Source organism: Amborella trichopoda, chromosome 13, assembly GCF_054954075.1.
Source record: "Amborella trichopoda isolate Santa Cruz 75 chromosome 13, AtrichopodaSantaCruz75HAP2 v2.0, whole genome shotgun sequence".
In the NCBI taxonomy this organism is placed as follows: Eukaryota; Viridiplantae; Streptophyta; class Magnoliopsida; order Amborellales; family Amborellaceae; genus Amborella; species Amborella trichopoda.
In genome coordinates this window covers 43,157,804-43,164,098 of record NC_142348.1, presented here as the reverse complement: position 1 = coordinate 43,164,098, position 6,295 = coordinate 43,157,804, and positions in this window count along the sequence as shown.

The following is a 6,295-nucleotide window of genomic DNA, read 5'->3' as shown; positions in this document are numbered from 1 at the left end:
GCCTAGGATGTAGCCTTGCAATTTGTCAAGCACTAACCAATTAAGCCCGAGCCCTTTTCCTAAAAAATCAAGAATTTCGCATAAAAATAACTAGACGATCATTTCCAAATAAAAAAAATCTTGATTTTGAGTTTTCAAATACTTAGATGTCAACCTTTACAACTTAGACGGTCTATATTCAATCTTGGTATATATATTTTCAAACTCACAAGGGATGCAAATTGAAGAGAAAAAAATATTGAATTTAACCCATAAGTTGAAGAGATTACATCCAAAATTTAAGGTTCTCAAAATATTTCTAGATGGGTTTTTCCTCGGATAGAGTTTTACTTGAAGGAGTAATACACTGTATGCCCCCAAGAGCATGAAATCTTTTGAGTTTTGCTTGCGGTGGGGACCATACTAACCTTCACATATTCAAAGAGGAGGGAGTCCCAAAACATTTGGTCTCCCTAAGGCCGGACAAGAGTAGCATCTCCGTTCTATGTTTTTCGCCTTGCAGGTGTATGTCTTATCATAGTTGGGTGCAGTTCGCGTGAGGTTGCAACCTTAAACAATCAACATAAGGTTTACTCCCAAATTTTATCATAAGAAGTAATTTTGGTGTAAAAAATTCATAGAATGATCTGAGCATCCATTTTTACTCATAATTATAAAATTTTAGACTTCAAAAAAGGTTCAAATTAAATAGATCTATAAAAATTTATGGTCCCAGATAATGTGTTGCAAGATTCATTATTTTTGAAGCTCGAAATTTTTTTTCTTTTTTTTTTCATATTAGTTAGCCTAAGTCCACTGCAAAGGAATTCCCCCAACGGGTGTGACACCTGCATTTTGTTTTTAACACTCTACCGCTCAAAATCACATCAACTATAAGATCATGGGTGGCATGTCACACAACCCGCAATGATAACAGAGCACCGAAGTTGCTAGTGTCATTGAGAAATTTGACACCAGCGATTGTTGTGAACGGCTCATATTTAATCTCAGGCTTCAAAAGCTATTAAGAGTGACACTTGTCTATAAATATGGGCTGAACCTCCTCATTTTGGGGACCTCCGAATTTCGAAGAATACGCTCGAACATTACACCCAAACTCCGCCACACTAAAAGCAGACTCTGCCAAACCCCACAATAACCCTAGGCCTGTAGTTTCAGACCTCAACCTAGCACACTTAAATATCTAAACCCGGTATCTTTGGGTTCTTCGACTTCATGAACCTACACTCACTTCATCGGCAGACCCCAAAGGGCTCAGTGACAGTCGCGCAACTGTATTGTTCTTAAATTGGTACCGACTCCAGGTGTTGGGCCTGGGGGGCCCGGCTTGAGGTAAGCTTCCATTTTCTTTATTTCTAAAACCATTTCAAAATCCCTTCCCCTCTTCTTAGAACCCCGATTTCTGAACTTTCTCGTGATCTTCCAGTTGTATAGTCTCCAAAGCCGGCACTGTCGGCAATCCGAGTGAAGGCGGTCTTGTGGCCAGTCTCTCGTCCAAATTGTAATTTAATAGGACCATTTCTCTACCTTACCCTTTCGACGAGTTTATGCCCAAAAATGAGTCGCGGACCACATATCCCTGCCAAAAGTTTTGAGTATAAACACATTCGTCTCTACATTAATGCATAAATGGTACTCTAAATCTTGATGTACTTGTGTATTTGTAAAAAAAAAAAGTGTTTAATCTGTTGCTTCTATGTACCTTCAGGGAAAATTTGTCTCGAGAACTGAGATGGACAATAATTTGTATTAGTAAGCAGCATATTAAGGGTGGCAACTGGTCAAGCCTGAGCTAGGGTACCCTTTGCCCTAGCCCTGCCCTTGTACCCATAGGGCTGGCCCAAGGACGGGTCGGGTCAGGTTGGCACTAGCCCTTGGACCACAGTTTGTGGCTCAGACCCCAATAGTTTGGGGTCAAGCCGCCTAGCCCATTACTATCCCTATTGTCTTGAGAAAGCGATAGGTCGTCCCTAAAAACAAAAAGATACTCGACTTTGTACTTTTTTTGCAAAACATGTCAATAAACTTATTATCACACTGCCCATTTTTCACCCATCCAATTTCCAACCATAGGTATACTTGTCTCCGTTTCATAATTATCTTTCTAAATATTATTGCTGATTAGAAGACTAATCTATTGTTGCAAATCTATACAAGCATTTGAGTGCGCAGCTCATTAACTTAAGCGGTGTATCATTGAACTGACTGTATTCTAGGAGTATGTACATCTAAACCCAATTGCATCTTGGTTCTAAGGGGTCTTCAATATTTTGAAGAAAGTGAGACCATCTTATGCCTCCAAGTTCAAACTTGAAATATTATTTGTATTCGACTATATACTCATTGATATATAATCCTCTAGGCAAACTTAAATTAGGCCATTTTTCATTCTAATGTTTCGAACCTATGCCTTTCATAGAATCAAACTAAAGGGAGTTCATTTTATCCATAAATGAAAAATGCTATTAGAAATGTGCCCCCTGACGCACAAACTACTTTATCTTTGAAAGAAAAGATAAAAGAAAGTATGGAGTTCATTTTATCCATAAATGAAAAACGCTATTAGAAATGTGTCCCTTGATGCACGAAATGTGTTCATTTTATCATAGAATCAAACTAAATAGCATATGGGTGGGCAAGAGCATGGCTCGAGTCCTGAGAGCAGTCACATTGTACATAAAAAGCCAAAAGTTAAGATCATCTCTACCTCACCCCTCTCAAGACCCTGCGTAGGCAGGACCAGCACTAAATTACGGCCCTTTATCAGACTAAGAACATCAGACACTGCTATTATAAAAATGTGTCCCCTGACGCACGGACTACTTGATCTTCATGTAGTGGATCTTGTGGATATGAAGAGAATAAGAGAGCCCATGCTACATGCCCCATACAGGACCAAATTAGGGACATTTTCAGACACTTTGTGGTCTGTTCAATCTGTCTACAAAGCTTATTGCTTTGCCAAGGAGGGTGCATTTGAGGACCCCTTGAGACTTACAAGGTTTTGTTTCATAAGGAACTGTTTGTATATTACCACGCACACTTGCACATTAAGTATGGCGATCAATGAAAAGCGTTACACTAACTTTAAAAAGGAAAGAATTGTATCATATACCAAGAAGGTATTGTTTGTGTTTAACCACATATTGTATGATCATTTGCCAAGAACGTCACATTGATTCTTAGCCCTCAAATATGAAATCTAACGGTTTGAGGTGTGTCACAAAATTCAAGAAAAAATCTTTTGAAACCTTGAGTCATGTCAATAATACACTACAAGAGTGTAATGTTTACAAGTGATTGTGATCTCCTTGTACCCAAATAAATAATATGCCAAAAATTAATTAAAGGAAATATATACAATGAGACCATTTACTTTTAATACAACAAGGTCACAGTCACTCTTGTCAATCAGATTTTAAATTGAGTGGTTATGGGTGTGTAATTGACTAAACTCAAACTATAAAAAGATATTTCTTGAACTTTATGTCACACCACAAACCATCTAATTAAACATCTAATGGTTATTAACAATTGTGACCTACTTGTATCAAAGATAAATGGTCTCATAGTATATAATCCCTTAATTAAATAGTTTTAAATTATTAACATGAAAGAAAAGACCATTAAAAAAAACAATGAAAGAAAGGGATGTCAAATAAGGGATCATATACTATGAGACCATTTACTTTTGTTACAAAGAAGTCAGAATTACTCCTAACCATTAAATACAAAATTGGATTGGTTGGGGTGTGTCATGAAATTCAAAAAAAAATTATTTGTATATTTACAACTACCTAATTTAAAATATAATGAATAAGAGTAATTTGTGACTTTATATTAAAAGTAAATGATCTCGCTCTGTATTTTTTACTATCAAATAAAGGTATAGGTGGTTTGGAAGCTTAGAGGTAGTTTGGAAGCTTATTTCCTCTACGCAATCTATATTATGAAATCATTTATCTTTATTGTAAGTAAGTCATAATTATTTTTTAACTATTAAATGTCAAATAGGATGTTTAGGATGTATCACGAAGTTCGAAAAAAAAGTTATTTTTAAAAAAAATTATAGATATCACTCTGAAATGGATTTTGTAGACATCCAACCTCCTAATACTTTTCATATCACATCTTTAACCCAATTATTGTTTTTTTTAACTTTTACCCCCAGTCAAAAAGTTAATATGTTAAAGATTAAACTACCTCTTCAATCCTCTCTTATCTTTTAATATTCTCTCCCTCTCATGCTCTCTATCTCTCTCCTCATCTAAAATCGGTTTCTCTCTCTCTCTCTAGGAAAGTGCGGTCTGGCACATAAGTGTGCTTGACCGATAATAAGGCTTCTTGTATTTGAATCCAGATTCAGGCCCAACACACTTTTGTGCCGAACCGTTAGGTCATCTTTCATTCTAGCACAAAAATGTGTCGAACTGACTTTAGGATTCGAATTCCAGAAGCCTCACTACCGGTCTGGCATATTTTTGTGACATACCGTATTTTTTCATTGTTTTTGCCATGATTCGGTAAGAAATGTGCCGGATCGAAAGAACATGGCAAAAAAATGTGGTGGACTGGCTTGTAGCTTCTGATGACCAGTCGGGCACACGTTTCTGTCAAATTGAATTTTTGGCCATGTTCTTCCAATCCGGCACTTGTTTTGCTATGCCTATGCCAAACCGTATTTTTGGGCAAATCCTGTCGATCTAGCAAAATTTGTGCCGAATTGATTCCAATTTTTGCTTCGAGCGGCGTGCCATGTGAATTGACGAAAAATGTGAGTGTATGTGTACTAAAAACGGTAGTTTCATCATAAAAAATACAATTTTATGACTTAGGGGATAAAAGCAAAGAAAAACAATAATTAAATCAAGAATATGATATTAAAAGTATTGGGGAGAGTATGTCTACAAAATATATTTAATAAAATATTGATTTTTTTTTTTTTTTTTGGACCTTTAATCTATAACACTCTTACAAGTAGTCGATTTGAGATCTGACTTACAAGATTAATTTTGATCTCTCTATGCCAAAAGTTGAATGGTCTATGCACGTCCTTTTCCTTTTCTTCATTCTAAAAGTAGAACATTTCACCCACCCTAATTTGTCAACCAAAAAACCAAGTGACATATTCCTAGCAAAATACCTTAACTGGAAACCAATCAAGTAAAGCAAAACTCCTTTGTAACGTAATAAAACAGTCATAATTCCCCGTGTCTAACGAGAAAATGAAGAAGCTACGTGCACTCGTCCGTTATCAAACAAAAATATATCTTCCATTTCCATTTCAAAGAAAAAGTTCAAGAAAAAAATTCGAAAGTGGGCCCACATAAGCAAGAAGGACTGGCAAATGATTGGTGACGTCATTAATCACGAAATATTAAACCTAATTTTTATTTAATTAATATCCAGAAATTTTTTATCATCTCTAATCATGAAAGGTCCAAAATAAAACAAATAAAAAGTTTCAGAAAGACAAAAAAAAGGACAGCTACATATTCGCTTCCTTGGTAAGAAGGCCAATAATTTGCCACATGGACTCCAAAAAGCACACCTTGAAGGATATATGCCACGATTTGTTCGAGATATTTCGAGAGTACCCTAAAAATATCCATGTCTTGAAGGACAAAAATGCCCCTAAGATCTTGTACACCCTAAAATTTCTTAGTAGCTTATTTTTCCAATTAATAAAGGGTCATTTGACATGATCATTGTGATAATGAACTTATGACCGTCCAATTGATGGATCGGAAGGCGATGGAGCGGAGTTGGTCTCCCTGTAGTGAATTTTATGCTCAACCCAAATGATTGCAGGTGATAAACTACATGGACATGGCTGTTATTGTGTACATATGGATCATACATTATATTTATTCAATAAGATTAAGATGAGGCAAAATTTAGGATGATTCATGTGATCATAGAACTAGAGTTACATGTGTTATCGCCATCAAAATGATGGATGGATGGTGATGGTAAAATGGAAAGTGAATTATGACCCACCAAGAGTACAAAGTGCCTCGATTGGTAGGTACCCTTCACTCTTAAAGAACCATCCATCTATTGATGGATGGTGATGACAATCATTGGTTTTCCTATAATAACATGGATTCTTTACTATTGGGTGTGATTTGCATAAGAATGTGGCCCTAAATAGCGCACTTTCAAAAAGTATTGAAAGATGTTGTTTCAGTACTGAAAATATTTGTAATAGCCTGGAATTTTATTTTCATTTCTAATTATAAAATTTAAGACTTCAAAAATAGTATTGATCAGATTAATGAACAGCTGAAAATCT